Here is a 24,188-nt window from a genome sequence, read left to right as displayed (position 1 = left end):
TAAACCAGTTGTTTATCAATGATTCTGGTTACATTTCAGATGTGATGGTGTATTTTCAGAACTCTTGGAACACAACTCTAAACTGAGTGTAGGAGTCTCTGTTCAATACTTTAATCATATTTCCTTTGAATTTCACACTGATGGAAACTTCTTTGTACCTCACCCTCCTAACCTCAGGTCAGTTCATGATGTGAGTTTGTGTGTGTGTGTGTGTGTGTGTGTGTGTGTGTGTGTGTGTGTGTGTGTGTGTGTGTGTGTGTGTGTGTGTGTGTGTGTGTGTGTGTCTGCTTACACAATTGGGTGTACCACGTGCAAAGATGCATAGAGAGTGTGGTTGGGGGTGAACGGTTGCTGGATAAAATGTCGGTCATGAATCATTTTTCTCTTCACAGGGTTCTACACACCTTCCTCATGTCTTCATCAGTATCACCTCATTACCAACAATATGACCTGGACTGATGCCCAGAGGTACTGCAGAGAGAATTACACTGATCTGGCTACAGTATATGACATGGAGGACCTGAACAGGCTGATTACCAGTGTCAGTAGTTATAATTCCTGGTTATGGATTGGACTGAAGAAGGGAGACTCCATGAAGTGGCACTGGTCTCTGTCAGACAGACGTTTCTACAGAAAGGGGGAGACTGAGTTCAGAAACTGGGACACTGGGACACCCCAACATGGTAACTGTGCTTTAATGAGTACAGCTGGTCTGTGGTACAACACCTCCTGTGATGACCAGCATCACTTCATCTGTTATGATGGTGAGTGTTTACATACTAATGATGAAGCCTGTTATAAGTGCTGGGGCTGCCATTGAGTTGAAACATAGACTCATGATAACTTTAAGTTGTTAATCAGTTATTGATCTGTTATCAAATCAATGACAACATGTACTATAGATGATCAGTAGATGATATTTCACTGGATAATTGTATTGATTATTACATTTGACTTTTGCAGGAAAACAAGACACCAACCTAACATACGTCTTAATTCAGGAGAACAAGACCTGGATATGTAACGGCTGTCTATCTCTTCCTCCTCATCTGACGAGGAGAGGCGAGAAGGATCGGAGGACCAATACGCAGAGTGGTAAGTTTCCATGTTTTAATATAATCCACGAAAACAAGACACAATACAAAATAACAAAATAACTAACCGAAACAGTCCCGTGTGGCAACAAACACTGACACGGAAGACAAACACCCACAAACCAACAGTGAAAACAGGCAACCTAAATATGGCTCCCAATCAGAAACAATGCAAAACACCTGCCTCTGATTGAGAACCATATCAGGCTAAATGAACAAACCTAAACATAGAAACAAATAACATAGACTGCCCACCCCAACTCACGCCCTGGCCATACTAAATAAAGACAAAACAAGGGGAAATAAAGGTCAGTGACAGGATATATGCTCAGAGTTACTGCAGACAGAATCATACAGACCTGGTCAGTGTGAGGAACCAGACTGAGAACACAGAGATAGAGAAGAAGATATCACTGAGGGGACTTCCTTTGTGGATCGGTCTGTTTCAAGACTCCTAGATATGGTCAGACCAGAGTGACTCCTCATTCAGAAACTGGTGGCCAGAGAGTGGGCAGAGAACTCAGTGACAGAGGAGAGAGAGGGGGCAGAGAACTCAGTGACAGATGAGAGAGAGTGGGCAGAGAACTCAGTGACAGAGGAGAGAGAGGGGGCAGAGAACTCAGTGACAGAGGAGAGAGGGGGCAGAGAACTCAGTGACAGAGGAGAGAGAGGGGGCAGAGAACTCAGTGACAGAGGAGAGAGAGTGGGCAGAGAACTCAGTGACAGAGGAGAGAGAGGGCAGAGAACTCAGTGACAGAGGAGAGAAAGAGGGCAGAGAACTCATTGACAGAGGAGAGAGAGGGGGCAGAGAACTCAGTGACAGAGGAGAGAGAGGGGGCAGAGAACTCAGTGACAGAGGAGAGAGAGGGGGCAGAACACCCAATGAACCAGGAGTTAATGTAGGGCTTTATTCCTTTTTACCAAAGCAAAACAAAAATAACCACCTTGAGAACATACATATTAATACCCAGGTGCTATTGGTTAATCTCATTTTCAGGGAGTGAGAGCTGAGACCAGGGCAGCTGGGTTACTGCCTGACTCTGTGGTGTACCTCCAGCCCTCTTCTAGTGAAGTGGCTTTACCTGGGAGTGTCACTCTCAATTCAGGCCTCACTGACCTGAACAATACTTGAAACCACACAAACCTTCATTTTTGGACGTGTGGAGTTGGGTCCTTTACGGTACAATGAGAACATTTCTGGGCGATATGTCTGTCTAGAGGAGTGGGTTATCTCCTTTGGATCAAGAGCATCATCATTTACATTTACATTTTAGTCATTTAGCAGACGCTCTTATCCAGAGCGACTTACAGTAGAGTGCATACATTTTATTACATTTTTACATACTGAGACAAGGATATCCCTACCGGCCAAGAGCAGACGCTCTTATCCAGAGCGACTTACAGTAGAGTGCATACATTTTTATTACATTTTTCTTTTTTTACATACTGAGACAAGGATATCCCTACCGGCCAAACCCTCCCTACCGGCCAAACCCTCCCTAACCCGGACGACGCTATGCCAATTGTGCGTCGCCCCACGGATCTCCCGGTTGCGGCCGGCTGCGACAGAGCCTGGGCGCGAACCCAGCCCAGCCTGGGCGCGAACCCAGAGACTCTGGTGGCGCAGCTAGCACTGCGATGCAGTGCCCTAGACCACTGCGCCACCCGGGAGATTACATGCATCACATGCAAATATTCTGTACCGCCTCTCTAGCTGTTTCCTTCTCTGGTTCTGTCCAACCCCTTATCCAGTGGGATGAATGTCAAATATTCTGTACCGCCTCTCTAACTGTTTCCTTCTCTAGTTCTGTCCAACCCCTTATCCAGTGGGATGAATGTCACGTCACAGCTGTTTTTGTATATAAATAACACATTCAAAGAAATTAGGAACAGTGTAAGGTTTATAGGGCAAAACCGGAGAGACACGGAGAGAGAGAGAGTTACCTTCAAACAACAGGTGAGGCCATTTTGGATTGTATAATCATGTTGGAAATCTAGCAACTATATTGTCGTGAAATGTATTTAAATATAAATATTTTAAAAGTTGGAGCTATTTTAGATTAAATAATACATTTCCAAAAATCTTTGAACACAAACTCAAATTGTGTAATATCCTCTGTCTTGTGTTCAAAACCTTTCATTGTGTTTTCATTGTGTTTACAGTCAGGCAGTGTGTGACCACAGGAATCCTGTTCAGGGGATCCTGTTTCTTAACTTTAATTTAACACTTTATTTATTCCCCATTTGAAGGTTCCATTGTAGAATAATCAACCATGTGTTCTAACCCTTGTTGACTCTCTGGAGACGTTATGTTGAGGGTTTTCACCACTACCCACTTCCAATACTTTAGAAACCTAACCTAACAATCACTGATTGTTCCTGTCTCTGAACAGGTGATAACCCTCTATGTGGGGAGCATTATCTTCACCTGTCCTGTCACATCATATCAGTAAAGAAGAAGACAGTTTGCATTTGTAAAGTGTTGAAACGTTGAAGTGCATTAGTTTAAAAAATATCCTTTGAATTTCACAGTGATGGAAACGTTGTTGTATCTCACCCTGCTAATCTCAGGTCAGTTTACTGTGTGTGTGTCCCAGCAAACATGCCCACATTGGGCCGATGTGTTCTTGCTAATAGGCTCCATATTACACTGGTCCCAGTGTGTCCCAGTGTGGACCAGTGTGTCCCAGTGTTGTCAGCTCATATCTGGTGAGGACAGCCTTCACTGTTCCTGAATAATCGAATCAAATCAAAGTTCATTTGTCACGTGCTCCGAATACAACATGTTTAGACCTTACAGTGAAATGCTTACAGGCTCTAACCAATAGTGCAAAAAAGTTATTAGGTGAAAAATAGGTAAGTAAAGAAATAAATACAACAGTAAAAAGACAGTGAAAAATAACAGTAGCGAGGCTATATACAGGCACCGGTTAGTCGGGTTGATTGAGGTAGTATGTACATGTAGATATAGTTGAAGTGACTATGCATATATGATGAACAGAGAGTAGCAGTTGGGTAAAATAGGGGTTGGCGGGTGGTGGGTGGCGGGACACAATGCAGTTAGCCCTGTTAGCCAATATGAAGGAGGCACTGGCTGGTCGGGCCAATTGAGGTAGTATGTACATGAATGTATAGTTAAAGTGACTATGCATATATGATAAACAGAGAGTAGCAGCAGCGTAAAATAGGGGTTGGGGGGCAGAATGCAAACAGTCCGGGTATCCATTTGATTACTTGTTCAGGAGTCTTATGGCTTGGGGTTATAAACTGCTCAGAACTATTTTCGTCCTAGACTTGGCACTCTGGTACCTCTTGCCATGCGATAGTAGAGAGAACAGTCTATGACTGAGGTGGCTGGGGTCTTTGGCAACTTTTAGGGCCTTCCTCTGACACCGCCTGGTGTAGAGGTCCTGGATGGCAGGCAGCTTAGCCCCAGTGATGTACTGGGCCGTACGCACTACCTTCCGTAGTGCCTTACGGTCGGAGGCCGAGCAATTGCCGTACCAGGCAGTGACGCAACCAGTCAGGATGTTCTCAGTGTTGCAGCTGTAGAACCTTTTGAGGATCTGAGGGCCCATGCCAAATCTTTTTAGTTTCCTGAGGCTGAATAGGCTTTGCCGTGCCCTCTTCACGACTGTCTTGGTGTGTTTGGACCATTCTAGTTTGTTGGTGATGTGGACACCAAGGAACTTGAAGCTCTCAACCTGCTCCACTACAGCCCCGTCGATGAGAATGGGGCCGTGCTCGGTCCTCCTTTTCCTGTCGTCCACAATCATCTCCTTAGTCTTGGTTACGTTGAGGGATAGGTTGTTATTCTGGCACCACCCGGCCAGGTCTCTGACCTCCTCCCTATAGGCTGTCTCGTCGTTGTCAGTGATCAGGCCTACCACTGTTGTGTCATCAGCAAACTTAATTATGGTGTTGAGGTGGTGCCTGGCCATGCAGTCGTGGGTGAAAAGGGAGTACAGGAGGGGACTGAGCACACACCCCTGGGGGGCTTCAGTGTTGGGGATCGGCGTGGCAGATGAGTTGCTACCTACCCTCACCACCTGGGGGCGTCCCATCAGGAAGTTCAGGACTCAGTTGCAGAGGGAGGTGTTTATTCCCAGGATCCTTAGCTTAGTGATGAACTTTTTGGGTACTATTGTGTTGCTGTAGTCAATGAATAGCATTCCTACATAAGTGTTCCTTTTGTCCAGGTGGGAAAGGGCAGTGTGGAGTGCAATAGAGATTGCATCATCTGTGGATCTGTTTGGGCGGTATGCAAATTGGAGTGTGTCTAGGGTTTCTGGGATAATGGTGTTGATGTGAGCCATTACCAGCCTTTCAAAGCACTTCATGGCTATGGACGTGAGTGCTACGTGTCTGTAGTAATTTAGGCAGGTTGCCTTTATGTTCGTGGGGAAAGGGACTATGGTGGTCTGCTTGAAACATTTTGGTATTACTGACTCAATCAGGGACATGTTGAACATGTCAGTGAAGACACCTGCCTGTTGGGCAGCACATGCCCGAAGCACACATCCTGGTAATCCGTCTGGCCCCGCAGCCTTGTGAATGTTGGCCTGTTTAAAGGTCTTACTCATGTCGGCTACGGAGAGCGTGATCACACAGTCGTCCGGACCAGCTGATGATCTCATGCATGCCTCATTGTTGCTTGCCTCGAAGCGAGCATAGAAGTGATTTAGCTCATCTGGTAGGTTTTAGTCACTGGGCAGCTCGCGGCTGTGCTTCCCTTTGTAGTCTGTAATAGTTTGCATGCCCTGCCACATAAGACGAGCGTCGGAGCCGATGTAGTACGATTCAATCTTAGCCCTGTATGGATGCTTTGCCTGTTTGATGGTTCGTTGCAGGGCACCTTGAAAGCGGCAGCTCTACCCTTTAGCTCAGTGCGAATGTTGCCTGTAATCAATGGCTTCTGGTTGGGGTATGTACGTACAGTCACTGTGGGGACGATGCCCTCGATGCACTTATTGATAAAGCCCGTGACTGATGTGGTGTACTCCTCAATGCCATCGGAAGAATCCCGGAACATTTTCAAGACTGTGATAGCAAAACAGTCCTGTAGTTTAGCATCTACATAATCTGACCACTTTTTTACAGACCGAGTCACTGGTGCTTCCTGCTTTAATTTGTGCTTGTAAGTAGGAATCAGGAGTATAGAGTTGTGGTCGGATTTACCAAATGGAGGGCGAGGGTGAGCTTTGTACACGTCTCTGTGTGTGTAGTACAGGTGATCCAGAATTGTTTTCCCTCTGGTTGCACATTTAACATTTTGATAGAAATGAGGTAGAACGGATTTTAGTCTCCCTGCATTAAAGTCTCTGGCCACTAGGAGTGCCGCCTCTGGGTGAGTGGTTTCCTGTTTGATTATTTCCTTATACAGATGACTGAGTGCGGTCTTAGTGCCAGCATCTGTCTGTGGTGGTAAACAGCCACTAAAAGTGTAGCTGAAAACTCTCTAGGCAAGTAGAGTGGTCTGCAATTTATCACAATATACTCTACTTCAGGCAAGCAAAATCTAGAGACTTCATTCGATTTTGTGCACCAGCTGTTGTTTACAAATATGCACAGACCGCACCCCCTCTTCTTACTGGATTGTGCTGTTCTATCCTGCTGGTGCAGCGTATATCCCGCTAGCTGAATATCCGTGTTGTCATTCAGCCATGATTCCATGAAACATAGGATATTACAGTTTTTGATGTCCCGTTGGTAGGATATTCGTGATCGTGCCTCGTCTATTTATTGTCCAATGATTGCACGTTGGCGAGCAATATTGACGGTAACGTTAGCTTTACCACTTGCCTTCTGCGGATCCGTACGAGGCATCCAGCTCTGTGTCCTCTGTACCTGCGTCTCTTCTTCCTGCAAATAACTGGGATGTTGGCCTTGTCTGGTGTTCAGAGAATGTTCTGTGCGTTCTGCTTGTTGAAGAAAAAAATCCATGTCTAATCCGAGGTGAGTGATCGCTGTTCTGATATCCAGAAGGTATTTTTTGCTGTAAGATAAAGTTGCAGAAACATTATGTACAAAATAAGTTATAAATAACGTGAAAAAAGGTCCTGAGTATATTGACCACCTTATGGTCATTTATCAGTTGTTTCTCTTATGTACAGGTATTAATCAAATGTTGCTAAAGTAATGAATAAATTGTAACATTTATGAGCCCTAATTTCTGTGAAGTGTTTTCACATATGGTCCTGTTTAAAATAACTGATCTCAGTCCTGTTTATAATAACTGATCTCAGTCCTGTTTAAAGTAACTGATCTCAGTCCTGTTTAAAATAACTGATCTCAGTCCTGTTTAAAGTGAACTGTGGTAAAAAAGAGAGCAACATAACTCTGGTCTCATTGTATTCACTCTGCCCCTGGATTTGAATGAGCACTCAACTCTTTGCTAGTTCACTTCATCTATTTTGTGGACAGAGTCCTCTTTGCTTCACATTTCTATGTTTAGAACAGAATCAAGATCTTTTTCCAACATTCACTCAATGCACCCTGGGATTTTATAAAGTGCAGGACAAGACATTCAATCAGAATGTGTTACTGGACATCTCGATAAACATTTTACCTTAACCTGTTTGGGCTGCAGGGGCAGTATTGAGTAGCTCTGATAAAAGGTGCCCATTTCAAACGGCCTCGTACTCAATTCTTGCTCATACAATATGCATATTATTAGTACTATTGGATAGAAAACACTCTCTAGTTTCTAAAACCGTTTGAATTATATCTGTGAGTAAAACAGAACTAATTTGGCAGCAAACTTCCTGACCAGGAAGTGGAAAGTCTGAAAACGATGCTCTGTTCTAGGGCCTGCCTATAAATGGGCATGATACGTATTAGTATACATGCACGTCATACACCTTCCACTAGATGTCAAGAGGCAGTGAGAGAATAAATGGAGTGTTTATCTTGGTCTGAGGTGGAATGAATCCTCTTGGCATGACGTGTCACCCATTTCCTGTTTTCTGGAAAGTGCGAGGATGGACCTGGAATTGCCTTCTGAAAAGCTGTCGTTATAGGCGACTACTATCTCCGGCTTTGATTTTATTTGATACATGTGACAATATCATCGTAAAGTATGTTTTTTCAATATAGTTTTATTAGATTATTGAAATTTATTCGGGACGTTAGGCGTGTTGCGTTGTGTGCCTTTGTTCAGGAAGGAGAGCTTCGCGCCACTTGGCTAGTGTGCTTGCTAATTCAAGAGGGAAAAAGGACGTTTTAAAACCAAACAACAATTGTTCTGGACAAAGGACCCCTTGTACAACATTCTGATGGAAGCTCATCAAAAGTAGGACCCATTTTTTTCATATATGTGTCGAACATGTTGTGTAGTAGTTTGCGCCCAGATTTTTGGCACTCTCTCGCTATAACTAAGCTGGATGTCGTAATTAAGTTATTTTTAGAATTCTAACACTGCGATTGCATTAAGAACTAGTGTATCTATCATTTCCTGTACAACATGTATTTTTTAGTAATGTTTATGAATAGTTATTTGGTCAGAATATGTGAGTGGCAGAAAAATATCCGGATGTTGTGGGAAAAAGATGCTACGTTAGAACAATGTATAACCACTGATTTCATCTCTAAATATGCACATTTTCGAACAAAACATAAGCGTATGTATAACCTGATGTTATAGGACTGTCATCTGATGAAGCTTATCAAGGTTAGTCAAAAATTATATATCTTTTGCTGGTTTGGTACGATCGCTAACTTTTGCTGCTGGGAAATGGCTTGTGTTTCTGGCTATTGTGGTAAGCTAATATAATGCTATATTGTGGTTTCGCTGTAAAACACTTAATAAATCGGAAATATTGGCTGGAATCACAAGATGCCTGTCTTTCATTTGCTATACACCATGTATTTTTCAGAAATGTTTTATGATGAGTATTTAGGTATTTGACGTTGGTGTCTGTAATTACTCTGGCTGCTTCGGTGCTTTTTGTGACGGTAGCTGTGATGGTAGCTGCAATGTAAAACTGATTTATACCTTGAATATGCACATTTTTCGAACAAAACATAGATTTATTGTATAACATGTTATAAGACTGTCATCTGATGAAGTTGTTTCTTGGTTAGTTTGGTTGGTTCTAGGTTAGTTTGGTTGGTTTTGTGCATGCTACCTGTGCTGTGAAAAATGTCTGTGCTTTTTTCTATTTGTTGGTGAGCTAACATAAATATACGTGGTGTTTTCCCTGTAACACATTAAAACAATCGGACATGTTGGCTGGATTCACAAGATGTGTATCTTTCATTAGCTGTATTGGACTTGTTAATGTGTGAAAGTTAAATATAAAAAATATATATCTTTTGAATTTCGCGCCCTGCACTTGAAGTGGCTGTTGTCATAGGTGTACCGACGCCGGGCTGCAGCCATAAGAAGTTTTAATGATAAAGACAGCTAGACATAATGTGTAAACAAGTCCTCTCTTCAGGACTCTGATACACTGGTACCAGTTAGAACCATGTCCTGCTGACCAGAGCTTTAGTTACGTTTTACATAACTTCCTCAAATCAGACAGAGGGGAACTTTACCACATCAAGCCAGACCCAGGATATTTCCTGGAACACACAATGATGTGACATCAGTAACTAACCTGGTCTCAGATCTGTTTGTGGCCTCTTGACAACTCTCATGTGTGTTGTGGTTCTGTGTGGCTCAGTTTGTAGAACATGGTGCTTTCAATGCCAGGATTGTTAGTTTGTTTCCTCTGAGGCCACCAATATGGAAAATGTATGCTTGACCACTTTTGGATGAAAGGTTATATTATATTTTATATAATAGTCTGCAGTGCATTCGGAAAGCATTCAGGCCCCTGACTTTTTCCTACTTTTTTTTTACGTTACAGCCTTCTTCTAAAGTTGATTAAATAGTTTTTACCCCCCCTCATCAATATACACACAATACCCCATAATGACAAACCAAAAACAGGTTTTAGACATTTTTGCACATGCATTACAAATAAAAAATGGAAATATTAGTTTTTACATAAGTATTCAGAAAATGTGGAATTGTGTTGTGTGACATAACTGCACATTTTAAGTGGCATTTTATTGTCCCCAGCACAAGGTGGACCTGTGTAATGATCATGCTGTTTAGTCAGTTTCTTAACTTTTACTGCCTCAGAAACCCGGATCCGGGAGCACCCCCCACCCCCCACACACTGATTAGCATAGATAGCATAGCTTCAGAAGTAGATAGTAGCATCTAAATATCATTAAATCACAAGTCCAAGACACCAGATGAAAGATACAGATCTTGTGAATAAAGCCACCATTTCAGATTTTTAAAATGTTTTACAGGGAAGACAAAATATGTAAATCTATTAGCTAAACACGTTAGCAAAATACACCACTATTCTAACTCCATCAGTTTCTTACTCCTTCAGGTGCTATCACCAATTCGGCTCAACTAAGATATTGATAGCCAATAACCTATAAAAAAAACCATCAGATGACAGTCTGATAACATATTCATGGTATAGGATAGTTTTTGTTAGAAAAAAGTGCATATTTCAGGTAGAAATCACAGTTTACAATTGCACCGACCATCACAAATCCACTAGAATTACTAGATAGAGCAACGTGTATGACCAATTTACTCATCATAAAACATTTCATAAAAATAGACAAAGCATAGCAATGGAAAGACCCAGTTCTTGTGATTTCAGACCATATTTCAGATTTTCTAAGCGTTTTTCAGCGAAAACACAATAAATCGATAAGTTAGCATACTACATGTTCCAACGTTACCAGAGCATCGATTCCAGCCAAAGAGCGCTATAACGTAACCACCGCCAAAAGATATTAATTTTTTCACTAACCTTCTCAGAATTCTTCCGATGACACTCCTGTAACATCATTTTACAACATACATATACAGTTTGTTCGAAAAGGTGCATATTTAGCCATACAAAACCGTGGTTACACAATGAAAATACTAGGAAATCAAGCCTCAATATGTCTGACGTCATCTATCAGAGTGATCTAGTTTAATTAAAAGCTAATCATATACTTGACTAAAAAATACAGGGTTGACAGGAATCGAAAGACAAATTAGTTCTTAATGCAACCGCTGATTTACATTTTTAAAATTATCCTTACTTTTCAATACAGGGTTGGCCAAGTGAAGCTATACCAAACAAAATGGCGATGTATGCGTTTAAAATATTTCGACAGAAACACGGTTTATCATATTAAATATTGCTTACTTTGAGCTGATCTTCCATCATATTCTTGGGCAATGTATCCTTTCTATGTTATAAACGTCTTTTGGTCGATAGATGTCCTCTGTCCTTCGAAATGTCCACTAACAACGACCGAGACCGCGAAACGTTCCCAAAGCTAGAAAGTGCACGACAAATAAATTCCTCAGAATCGCACTAAACGGATATAAATTGCTATAAAACGGTTAAAATTCACTACCTTATGATGTTTTTAACAACTATAACGACTGAAAACATGACCGGAGAAATACTGCTGGTTAGAAAACGATTTGGAACGAGGCAGGTCCGATGGCCTTCACGCTTGAGGCGCACGTTGAGAAAGAGGGGTCTCTGTACATTTTTGTCATTTATAATGGCTGTGAACGTCCCATAGAGTTCATTGAAAACGTGATGACGTACAGACACCCAGAGGAAGACGTAGGTAGTGTCGGTTTCTTCATAGCATTCACTGTGGCCTTATAAACAGACCCCAGATCAGAGGTAAAAATTTCTGAAATCTGAACCCTGTCATGAAAAGTGCTGTAGAAATTGTTCTGTACCACTCAGAGACAAAATTTCAACTCCTATAGAAACTATAGACTGTTTTCTATCCAATAATAACAATAATATGCATATTGTACGATCAAGAATTGAGTACGAGGCAGTTTAATTTGGAAATGTAAAAAAAAAAATAATGCTAACAGCTCCCCCTATTGACAAAAGGTTAATATGCCACACCTGTCAGGGGGATTTTTTATCTTAGCAAAGGAGAAATGCTGACTAACAGGTTGGTAAATAAATAAAACATTTTTATAAATAACCTTTTCAACTCATGAACATGGGACCAAAAACTTTACATGTAGCGTTGATATTTTTGTTCATGGTAATTATCAAGCTAGAAATGACAATGACCTTAGGAGTTGCCAGACAACACAACAGATCTGGGACCTGCAGGCTACATACCGTAACTACCACACAATGGTGGTTGTATTCATTGGACAACCCTTTGAATAACCCTTTCTGGATCCATGTAGAAACCTTTTTATCACAGCTAGAACCCTTTTGGGTTCCTTGTAGAACCCTCTGTGGAAAGGGTTTTACATGCCAGAGCAATGACAGAGGAGAGAGAGGGCAGAAAACCCAGTGACAGAGGAGAGGGAGGTCAGAGAACACAATGATAGAGGAGAGGGAGGTCAGAGAACACAATGATAGAGGAGAGGGAGGTCAGAGAACCCAATGATAGAGGAGAGGGAGGTCAGAGAACACAATGATAGAGGAGAGGGAGGTCAGAGAACACAATGATAGAGGAGAGGGAGGCCAGAGAACACAATGATAGAGGAGAGGGAGGTCAGAGAACCCAATGACAGAGGAGAGGGAGGTCAGAGAACCCAATGACAGAGGAGAGGGAGGTCAGAGAACCCAATGACAGAGGAGAGGGAGGTCAGAGAACCCAATGAGAGAGGAGAAAGAGGTCAGAGAACACAATGATAGAGGAGAGGAAGGGCAGAGAACCCAATGACAGAGGAGAGGGAGGGCAGACCACCCAATGAAAGAGGGGAGGGCCGAACACCCGATGACAGAGGAGAGGGAGGTCAGAGAACCCAATGACAGAGGAGAGGGAGGTCAGAGAACCCAATGACAGAGGAGTGGGAGGTCAGAGAAGCCAATGACAGAGGAGTGGGAGGTCAGAGAACCCAATGACAGAGGAGTGGGAGGTCAGAGAAGCCAATGACAGAGGAGTGGGAGGTCAGAGAACCCAATGACAGAGGAGAACGGGGTCAGAGAACCCAAGTAGTTTATGTTGATCTTAATACATTTTTATCATAGCAACCCAATAACAACCTTGAGAACATTGTCTAGCTAAAGAAAGGTTAAATAAAATCTTTAAAATTATAATAATTATATACATTCACATATACACAGGTATGAGGTATGAGCTGAGATCAGTGAGAGCTGAGACCAGGGCTGCTCGGTTCCTGTCTGGCTCTGTGGTGTACCGCCATTCCTGTTCCAGTCAAGTGGCTTTACCTGGGACTGTCACTCTCAATTCAGGCCTCACTCACTCATCTGAACAATACTTGATATCACTCAACCCTTTGTTTTTGGACGTGAAGTGTTGGGTCCTTTTCTGTACAAAGAGACAATTTCTGGGCAATATGTCTGTCTAGAGGAGTGGGTTATCTCCTTGGGATCAAGAGCATCATCACATGCAAATGTTCTGTATAGCCTCTCTAACTGTTTCCTTCTCTGGTTCTGTCCAACCCCTTATCCAGTGGGATGAATGTCACATCACAGTTGTTTATAAATAACATATTAAAATAAATGTGGAACAGTGTAAGGTTTATAGGGCAAAACTGCCAATTGATCATGAGGGATTGGATGGAACGAGCTATTTGGAGTAGAGATCCACTACCAGCCAACTTAACACAACAGTGGGAAGAATTGGTGTTGACTTGGGCCATCGTCCTTCTGGGCAATATGTATGTCTAGAGGACATCAAAAATTCCAAAAGTATTAAAATATATACACACAGAGAGAGAGAGAGAGAGAGAGAGTTTGAATTTTAAATCATCTTTATTGGGTCTGGGAGCCCACCACACAATAAATACTCATACAAAACCACAGTTACACATCAATTAAAAACACAACTCCAACTCCACAGTAACTAAACACAACAGCCTCTGAATACCCCATATACTCAAAAACAGATCAATATTGTTGACAAGTTTATAATAGGCAAACTCAACCCTTAGTCTCGCTGCCAACATTCCCTCCAGCATTCCCACCACATCCACAGACCCTTGTCCCCGAATACTGTTCTTTCGGGTCTTCCATATCGCTAATTTTGCTGCCCCTAACACAAAATTAAGCAACACAACTACACCCTTTTGACTGAACCTGTACTTTGGCCCAAATATATACAGTTGGGAAGAGAAAACCTCTCCCAACGTTGAGAACCAGTCAGTGATCAGGTCAATCATCCCGACCAACCTGGGACACAGTAAAAACAGGTGTGCCAGAGTTTCAGACTCTGCACAGAATGGACACCCCTCCCCAACAGTAGGGTCCAGGTGTACCAGATGCATGTTGGTGGCTATAGCTCCATGTATGATCCTCCATTGGAGGTCAGCTGTCCTCTTATCAATCGGCAGTTTGTATAATGATCGCCAACAGCCTTTTGGGGAAGCACCTGGACCAAGCACATCCGCCCACCTCGTCGATTTTACCCCTTCCAGGGAAGAGGCATGGGACACCTTTACACATATTCTGTACATGGCCTTCTTTCCCACCTCCTTGAACTCCCCCAGCTCCGGGGTATCAAAGGAAAGCAGCATCCCCACGTCCTCCTCGAATGCCCCCACCGCAGCACTAATATTCAGCGCAGAGAACACATAATCCAGACCCTCCTTCCACCGATCAGAATTGGAAGTGTCAGTCACATACTGACGATGAAGCACTGGCAAGGAGTCGCAGACCTCAGCGACGACCTTCCTCAGTAGGCGAGATGATCGGATCCCCGCTCTTTCTCCCAGCTCTTCCAACGATCTGCTCCTGCTCCGCATCAAATGACCCAGCTTGGTGCACCCCACACCTAACAGGCATGAACGCAGGCTGGCTGAACCCAGAGCACTGGACTGGATGGCAGTGTTATAAAAAAGAGGCTCTTCAAAAAGCCACATCCCTGGTAGCGTGCCGGCCTTACGGGACTTGACAAGAACCCTCCAAGCCTGCATAACAGACTCATAAAATGGAGTCAGGCCATTCAACTCACCCCCCTCTAGCTTTAAGAGGAAAAGGTGCTTGTCTAAGCCCAAACAGCCCGCTCTCCTCATCAGTGTATAGGCTGTGTCGACCCAGCTAGAACCATCTCTGTACAACAGTCTCTGGGCTGCTTGAAGCCGGAAAGCCATGATCCTAGAGGAAATGTCCACCAGGCCTTGCCCCCCCTCGTGCAGTGGCAGGTACAGGGCTGCAGCTTTGATCCAGTGTTGTCCAGACCAGAAGAAATTGACAAGGGTCCTCTGAAGCTCTTGTATCAGACCCTTTGGTGGCTGCAAAATCATTAGTCTGTGCCACAGGGTAGAGGCAGCAAGATTATTAATTACCAGTACCCTTCCCCTATAAGACAACTGGGGTAGCACCCATTTCCATCTTGACAGTCTGGCACACACTTTCTCCACTACACCCTCCCAGTTCTTTTTCTGAAAGACATCAGAACCTAGAAAAACACCCAATGTCTTCATCCCATCTCTGCCCCACTGAAGCCCCCCTGGTAACCGTGGAGCGGACCCCGTCTGAAGCTGACCTGCCCACAGCGCTTTACTCTTTCCCCAATTGACTCTAGCTGAGGAGGCCCCCTCATACACCTTTAAAGCGTCTGAGAGAACCTTAACATCCTCAGCCCCTGTAATAAAAACTGTCACATCATCTGCATACGCAGACAGTGCTATCGTGGGACCCTTCATTACACCTGGCACAGAGAAACCAGTAAGCTTCGCTCTTAAAAAACAAAGCATTGGTTCAATCGCCAGACTATATAACTGCCCTGAAATTGGACATCCCTGCCTGATGCCCCTTTGGACAGGGATGGGGCAACTCAAACCACCCCCCACCTTCACCATACACGAGGCCCCAGCATACAGTAAATTCATCCAAGACAAAAAACATCCCCAAACCCAAAGGCTTTCATCGTTTTAAACAAGTACTGGTGGTCCACGCGGTCAAAAGCCTTCTCCTGATCCAAAGAAAGTAAACCCACATTCACATCAGACAGTTTACAAATGTCTAAAACATCTCTCATCAGAAACAAGTTGTCAACAATTGAACGATCAGGTACACAGTAGGACTGGTCCTTGTGGACCAACAATCCCAGATACTCTTTCAACCTGTTTGAGAGACATTTAGAAACAATTTTGTATTCTGCGCACAGCAAAGCAACAGGTCTCCAATTTTTTATGAGAGCCAAATCCCCCTTTTTTTGGCAACAGTGAAAGCACCGCACGTTGACAGGATACAGGAAGAGAACCCTCATGAAAAGATTCACACACCACTTCATAAAAATCCTCCCCAATAGACCCCCAAAAGTGCTTATAAAACTCAGATGGTAAACCATCGATGCCAGGGGCTCGGCCTGATGAGAGCTGCATAACTGCTGTGGACAGCTCGCGCAGTGTAATGTCAGAGTCCAAAGCGACTCTCTGGTCAGGTCCCAATTGAGGAAGACCGTGTAACAACTGTTCAGTACACAGAGAGTCACAATCCTCCGCCTTGTAGAGGGCAGAGTAGAAATCCACGGCATGTTGACGCATTTCACTGTCATCCGTTTACGTTGTAAAGTCGACTGTCCAAGGTTAAAAAAGAAAGCACTAGGAGCATCCATATCCTTGAGGGAAACGAAACGAGACCTAATCAAGGCACCTTTCACTCTTTCATGCAGAAACGACCTCAGTTCATGTCTCTTGTCCTGTAAGTTCATGACTAGTCCAGGGTCGTTCTGAGTGAGCAACTTCAATTCAATTGATTTGATGTCCTGTTCAAGGGCCTTGATAGTCTCTTTAACTTCAATTTGAGACAGAGCAGTATACTGTTGACAAAATAATCGTATTTGGGCCTTCCCAACATCCTACCATTGTCTCAAGGACTCAAAATTCTCTTTTTTAACCCTCCATTTTTCCCAAAACAACAAAAACCTTTCACAAAACTTGACATCATGTAACAATTTAACATTAAAATACCAGTAAGGTGATGACCTTCGTGGACAGGACAAGTGAATGTCAACAGTAATAATATGATGATCAGAGAAACCCACAGGAGTAATGGCACACCTTCCAACCCTACTACAGTATTGATAAGATACGTACAACCTATCTAACCTTGCTGCACTGACACGACCTTCATTCACTTTCAACCATGTGTACTGCCTAACTTTTGCATTCCTGACTCTCCACACATCAGAAAGCTCAAACTCAGTTAATAGGCCAGACAGGAAAGTGGCTGACCGCAGGTGAGGTTCTTCAGCGGTGCGATCAACAGTAAAATCCACAGTACAGTTCCAGTCCCCCCCTAAAACCATACACCCCTCTTGGTCACACTGTCTTAAGGTTTCTTTTATTTGATCAAACATAACAAGACGCTCTGTACCCTCATTAGGAGCATAGACATTCAAAAAACCAAACAAAAACCCCATAATATCCACCTTGACCAATAAAACCCGACCCTTGACAATCTCTGTTGTAGATATCACAGTTACCGCTAAACCTGAGGAAAACAAGATGGCCACCCCAGCACTGAAATTAGTACCATGACTGAGTATATGCTGCCCCTCCCACCACATACCCCAGTCAACCTCATTTTCCTCATCACTATGTGTCTCCTGAAGGAAAACTACATTAAGCCTTTTCTGTTTTATTTCTTCTAATACCCAAGCCCTCTTATTTCTGTCCCTTCCCCCATTAATATTGAGAGAGCCTACCCTTAGTACCTCCATGTAGAAAAGAGAAAGGAAAAGCAGAAGATACCACAGAGAAACCAAAGAGAAAAAAGACACCCTATGAAGCATGATCATCATCATTATTTAAATGTTTTCTTATTAACCTGACCACGTTTCCCACCACCTTTTGCTGCTGTAACAGCAGTAACAAATTTCCTCAAGCGAAACCGCTTCTTCTCACTCAACTGGTCCAACCCCACCGTCTTCTGTAACATCACAGCTGACCTCACAAACTTATCAACATCAAAATATTCTGCCAATTTGACAGATTTCCCAAAAGTCTGATCCAGAAAACCATTTACCTCCTCTAGATCATAAATTGAGTCCTCACCAGCTGCTGTCATATCAGAAGAGATATCCATATCCTTCTCCTGATCCTCCTCAGCTGAGGCCACAGACCACTGACTCCCCTCTACCACATCCCTTTCAACACTCCCCACTTGCACCCCATCACTCGTACCAGGCATCTCCTCCACTACCAGGGAGACTAGCCCCACCTGAACCCCATTACTCGTAGTGGGCATCTCCTCCACTACCTGGGAGCCTAGCTCCACATGAACCCCCTCCTGTACTCCATTACTCGTAGTGGGCATCTCCTCCACTACCTGGGAGCCTAGCTCCACATGAATCCCCTCCTGTACTCCATTACTCGTAGTGGGCATCTCCTCCACTACCTGGGAGATTAGCTCCACATGAACCCCCTCCTGTACTCCATTACTCATAGTGGGCATCTCCTCCACTACTTGGGAGATTAGCTCCACATGAACCCCCTCCTGTACTCCATTACTCGTAGTGGGCATCTCCTCCACTACCTGGGAGATTAACTCCATATGAACCCCCTCCTGTACCCCATTACTCGTAGTGGGCATCTCCTCCACTACCTGGGAGATTAACTCCATATGAACCCCCTCCTGTACTCCATCACTCGTAGTGGGCATCTCCTCCACTACCTGGGAGATTAACTCCATATGAACCCCCTCCTGTGCCCCAGTACTCGTACTGGGCACCTCCTCACCAGTCTGAGGAACTGGCTCTTCAGATCCATCCTTGCCTTCTACAACAATATTTTTCAGCTGCATAATATTTCCCTCTAATACAAGTTGCAAACTCGTGGCCTCAACACGGATAACTTGTTCCTCGGCAGCAGGTGCTTGTGGCTGCTCAACCACTGTCAGCCCACCTCTCCCTACATCAGTGGGCCCAGGCGTTATGATGACCACCTGCGCCCCTCCCTCTGCCTTCTCCCTTTTCGGGCAAGCATGTCGCTTATGGCCAACATCCCCACACTCAAAACACCGTTGACTACCCGTACTAGCATAAGCCATATATAGTCTATTGTCATACTTGACTTTAAACGATATCTCTAAAGTCTGCTCCGGTGAGTCCAAAAACATAAACACCTGTCGCCGAAACGACATAACCTGTTTCAACGCCGGGTGTTTGCAACCCAACGGAACAACCTTAATTGAGCTTGCAAACTTCCCAAAGCGCAATAACTCACGCTCCAATAGCTCATTTGGAATAAACGGTGGTACATTTGAAATCGTTACCCTTGTTGACGGAGAAAAAAGCGGCGTAACTTGAAAAAACATTCCTTTAAGAATTACGCCTTGCTCAACCATACGATCAACAAGGCGCTCTTCTTTAAGAAATACCACCACCGCTTTGTTCATCCGTGACGCATAAGCAATATTCTCATATCCTACCTTCTCTCTTACGGCGACCAGAAACTCCTCCACCGTGACATTAGCTTCAGTAACACACCTAAAGCCGTGCCGAAGTGACAGGGACGGCATTCCAATTCGGGATGCCATCCCCGCCAAAATCAAGGTAATTTCGATACGAAAAAAAAACGAAATACTTAATTCTACCACAAAAAAATATATATATGATAATCTTAATCATGCACAGAAGAAAACAAAGAATGCCACCAAGAAAGAGAAAACCGAAAGAAAGTTCTGAATATCTAACTCTACACAACACACGCACTCCCTCGATCATACACTTCCCAGCATGCACCAAACACTCCCAGCATGCAGAGAGAGAGAGAGAGAGAGAGAGAGAGAGAGAGAGAGAGAGAGAGAGAGAGAGAGAGAGAGAGAGAGAGAGAGAGAGAGAGAGAGAGATTCTTTCAAACAACAGGTGAGGCCATTTTGTATTGTATAATTATGCTGGAAATCTAGCATAAATGTATTTCTAGTTAAAAAAAAATAATAAATTCAGATGTAATTGTACATTTCCAAAACTCTTTCTGTACACAAACTCAAATTGTGTAATATCCTGTCACGACTTCCGCCGAAGTTGGTGCCTCTCCATGTTCGGGCAGATTTAACCCTCTGCTGCACACTGACACTTGACATTTCCTCTGTCTTATGTTGAAAACCTTTCATTGTGTTTTCATTGTGTTTAAAGTCAGGCAGTGTGTGACCATAGGAATCCTGTTCAGGGGATCCTGTTTCTTGACTTTAATTTAACACTTTATTTATTCCCCATTTGAAGGTTCCAGTGTAGAATAATCAACCATGTGTTCTAACCCTTGTTGGATCTCTGGAGACGTTATGTTGAGGGTTTTCACCACTACCCACTTCCAATACTTTAGAAACCTAACCTAACAATCACTGATTGTTCCTGTCTCTGAACAGGTGATAACCCTCTATGTGGGGAGCATTATCTTCACCTGTCCTGTCACATCATATCAGTAAAGAAGGAGAAAGACAGTTTGCATTGGTAAAGTGTTGCAACCTTGAAGTGCATTCATTTTAATCATATATCCTTTGAATTTCACAGTGATGGAAACGTTGTTGTATCTCACCCTGCTAATCTCAGGTCAGTTTACTGTGTGTGTGTCCCTGCAAACATGCCCACATTGGGCCGATACGTTCTTGCTAATCGGCTGCATATTACCCCCAAGACATTGGCCCAGTGTGTCCCAGTGTGTCCCAGTGTGTCCCAGTGTGGCCCAGTGTGGCCCAGTGTGTCCCAGTGTGGACAGCCCATATCTGTTGAGGACAGCCTTCACTGTTCCTGAAATAAGCTGACACTTTGGATCAGCTGTCCGTATTGGGTCCATTTGGTCACCAAAATGATCTCATGTATTGTCACCATGTGTATTGACCACCTCATAGTAATTATTCAGTTATATCTCTTATGTATAGGAATTTATGTATAAACCATTTATTTAGCAGAAGTTAAATACAATATTGCTAAAGTCATTAACAAATTGTAACATTTATGAGCCCTAATTTCTGTGAGGTGTTTTCACATATGGTCCTGTTTAAAATAACTGATCTCAGTCCTGTTTAAAATAACTGATCTCAGTCCTGTTTAAAGTAACTGATCTCAGTCCTGTTTAAAATAACTGATCTCAGTACTGTTTAAAGTAACTGATCTCAGTCCTGTTTAAAATAACTGATCTCAGTCCTGTTTAAAGTAACTGATCTCAGTCCTGTTTAAAGTAACTGATCTCAGTCCTGTTTAAAATAACTGATCTCAGTCCTGTTAAAAGTAACTGATCTCAGTCCTGTTTAAAGTAACTGATCTCAGTCCTGTTTAAAGTAACTGATCTCAGTCCTGTTTAAAGTAACTGATCTCAGTCCTGTTGAAAATAACTGATCTCAGTCCTGTTTAAAGTAACTGATCTCAGTCCTGTATAAAATAACTGATCTCAGTCCTGTTTAAATAACTGATCTCAGTCCTGTTTAAAGTAACTGATCTCAGTCCTGTTTAAAGTGAACTGTGGTATTAAGAGAAACATAACTCTGTTCTCTTTGTATTCACTCTGCCCTTGCCTTTGAATGAGGACTCAACTCTTTGCTAGTTCACTTCACCTATTTTGTGGACAGAGTCCTCTTTGCATTCACACTTTTATGTATAGAAAGGAACCAAGATCTTTTTCCAACTTTCACTCAATGCATCCTGGGATTTTACAAAGTGCAGGACAAGACATTCAATCAGAATGTGTTATCGGACATCTAGAAAAACCTACTTACATTTTGGAAGATAATAGATAAAGACATAATAAATATAATCAGAAGATACTATTAACATGCACTGTACATTTCATTTCTAACAGGAATAATATCAATAGAACAACTGCAGAATAACCGCAGAATAAATAATGATTTATTTGAAAATTGTACACCCAAGGAAGTCTACCGCCCCTCAAAGATCCCTCACCAACCCAACAAAGGCCCAATGAACACCCACACAGGAAAAGTGTGGTCATGTATGCTGTGTGTGTGTGTTTATGAATGTATGTGTGTGTGTGTGTGTGTTTGTGTACTGTATGTTAACAGATCCATAGATAATATGGTTGGGGTTGAGAAGGTGATGGAGAAAATGTACCTCATGAATAATTTTTCTTTTCACAGGATTCTACACACCTTCCTCATGTCTTCATCAGTATCACTTCATTAACACCTCTATGACCTGGACTGATGCCCAGAGTTACTGCAGAGAGAAATACACTGATCTGGCTACAGTAGATGACATGGAGGACCTGAACAGGCTGATTACCAGTGACAGTAGTTATAATTACTGGTTATGGATTGGACTGAAGAAGGGAGACTCCATGAAGTGGCACTGGTCTCTGGCAGACAGACGTTTCTACAGAGAGGGGGAGACTGAGTTCAGAAACTGGGACACTGGGACACCCCAACATGGTAACTGTGCTTTAATGAGTACAGCTGGTCTGTGGCACAACACCTCCTGTGATGACCAGCATCACTTCATCTGTTATGATGGTGAGTGTTTACATACTAATGATGAAGCCTGTTATAAGTGCTGGAGCTGCCATTGAGTTGAAACATAGACTCATGATAACTTTAAGTTGTTAATCAGTTATTGATCTGTTATCAAATCAATGACAACATGTACTATAGATGATCAGTAGATGATATTTCACTGCATATTTGTATTGATTATTACATTTGACTTTTGCAGGAAAACAAGACACCAACCTAACATACGTCTTAATTCAGGAGAACAAGACCTGGATAGATGCTCAGAGTTACTGCAGACAGCATCACACAGACCTGGTCAGTGTGAGGAACCAGACTGAGAACACAGAGATAGAGAAGAAGATATCACTGAGGGGACTTCCTGTATGGATCGGTCTGTTTCAAGACTCCTGGAGATGGTCAGACCAGAGTGACTCCTCATTCAGAAACTGGAAGCCAGAATTGCTTTCAACAGATCAGAGATACAACTGCACTCTGATGTCATCTCATCCTTCTTATTCTGATAAAACTAAATGGATAAATCATCCCTGTGACATCCCCTCTCCTTTCCTCTGCTATGGTAAGTTACAATATTCTCCACCTGATCTACCTGATATTATGATGACAGGAGAACTCTAAAGTTGCCCCATGATTCACTACTGTCTTTGTGGGATTGTATTATCTTGTAGGCCCAGCTGTGGAGACGTCTGAGAAACCCCAACTGAAGAGACAGGTGGTGAGAATGAAAGTGACCCCAAATAATCAAAATCTGAACTTCAGTGATCCTGCTGTTCAGGACTCCATCTTACAAGAGGTGAGTTTAACCCTGTTCATGAAGAACCAACTCAGCAATGATACCAACTGTACATACCTCCTCTCTGGTCTGGGTCCTAGTCTGTTGTGGATGTCCTCTTCTCTGGTCTGGGTCCTAGTCTGTTGTGGATGTCCTCCTCTCTGGTCTGGGTCCTAGTCTGTTGTGGATGTCCTCCTCTCTGGTCTGGGTCCTAGTCTGTTGTGGATGACCTCCTCTCTGGTCTGGGTCCTAGTCTGTTGTGGATGACCTCCTCTCTGGTCTGGGTCCTAGTCTGTTGTGGATGTCCTCCTCTCTGGTCTGGGTCCTAGTCTGTTGTGGATGTCCTCCTCTCTGGTCTGGGTCCTAGTCTGTTGTGGATGTCCTCCTCTCTGGTCGAGGTCCTAGTCTGTTGTGGATGTCCTCCTCTCTGGTCTGGGTCCTAGTCTGTTTGAAGATGACCTCCTCTCTGGTCTGGGTCCTAGTCTGTTTGTGGACGACCTTCTACCCTGGCTGTGACCCCCCTCTCAAAGGGTGTCTCAGGGAGAGTGGGATATCCAAAAACACATTTCCAATCCACACATGTATATTAAAGCACACTTGTACATGTGTGAAATAGGTCAAATATAAGCCTCATCTCCTTATAGAGTCAAACGGTTGAAGTGAAGAACGTCTCAGTATAGCAGGAAGGAATGGTAGTTATAGATCTTCAGAATGACTAATACAGAGTGAAATATTCAAATCAAATTAAATCTCATTTTTCACAAACACATGGTTAGCAGCTGTTCTTGCGAGTGTGTGAAATGCTTGTGCTTCTAGTTCCGACAGTGCAACAATATCTAACATCTAATCTAACAATTCCACAACAACTACCTAATACACACAAAT

At 43.2% G+C, this 24,188-nt stretch overlaps 1 long non-coding RNA gene across 1 annotated transcript; it reads left to right on the top strand.

The window, feature by feature from the left end:
• The first annotated feature begins 20,266 nt into the window (after nt 1-20,266).
• LOC139533439 (uncharacterized) lies at nt 20,267-23,033 on the top strand. The gene is made up of 3 exons (XR_011666750.1): nt 20,267-20,618; nt 22,163-22,534; nt 22,734-23,033. It is a non-coding gene; the product is annotated as an uncharacterized lncRNA (long non-coding RNA).
• The last annotated feature ends 1,155 nt before the right edge of the window (nt 23,034-24,188 follow it).

This window comes from Salvelinus alpinus, chromosome 11 (genome assembly GCF_045679555.1).
Source record: "Salvelinus alpinus chromosome 11, SLU_Salpinus.1, whole genome shotgun sequence".
NCBI classification, from domain to species: Eukaryota; Metazoa; Chordata; class Actinopteri; order Salmoniformes; family Salmonidae; genus Salvelinus; species Salvelinus alpinus.
Note: the sequence above shows the minus strand (reverse complement) of the source record. Positions and strands in the feature narration are given on the sequence as shown.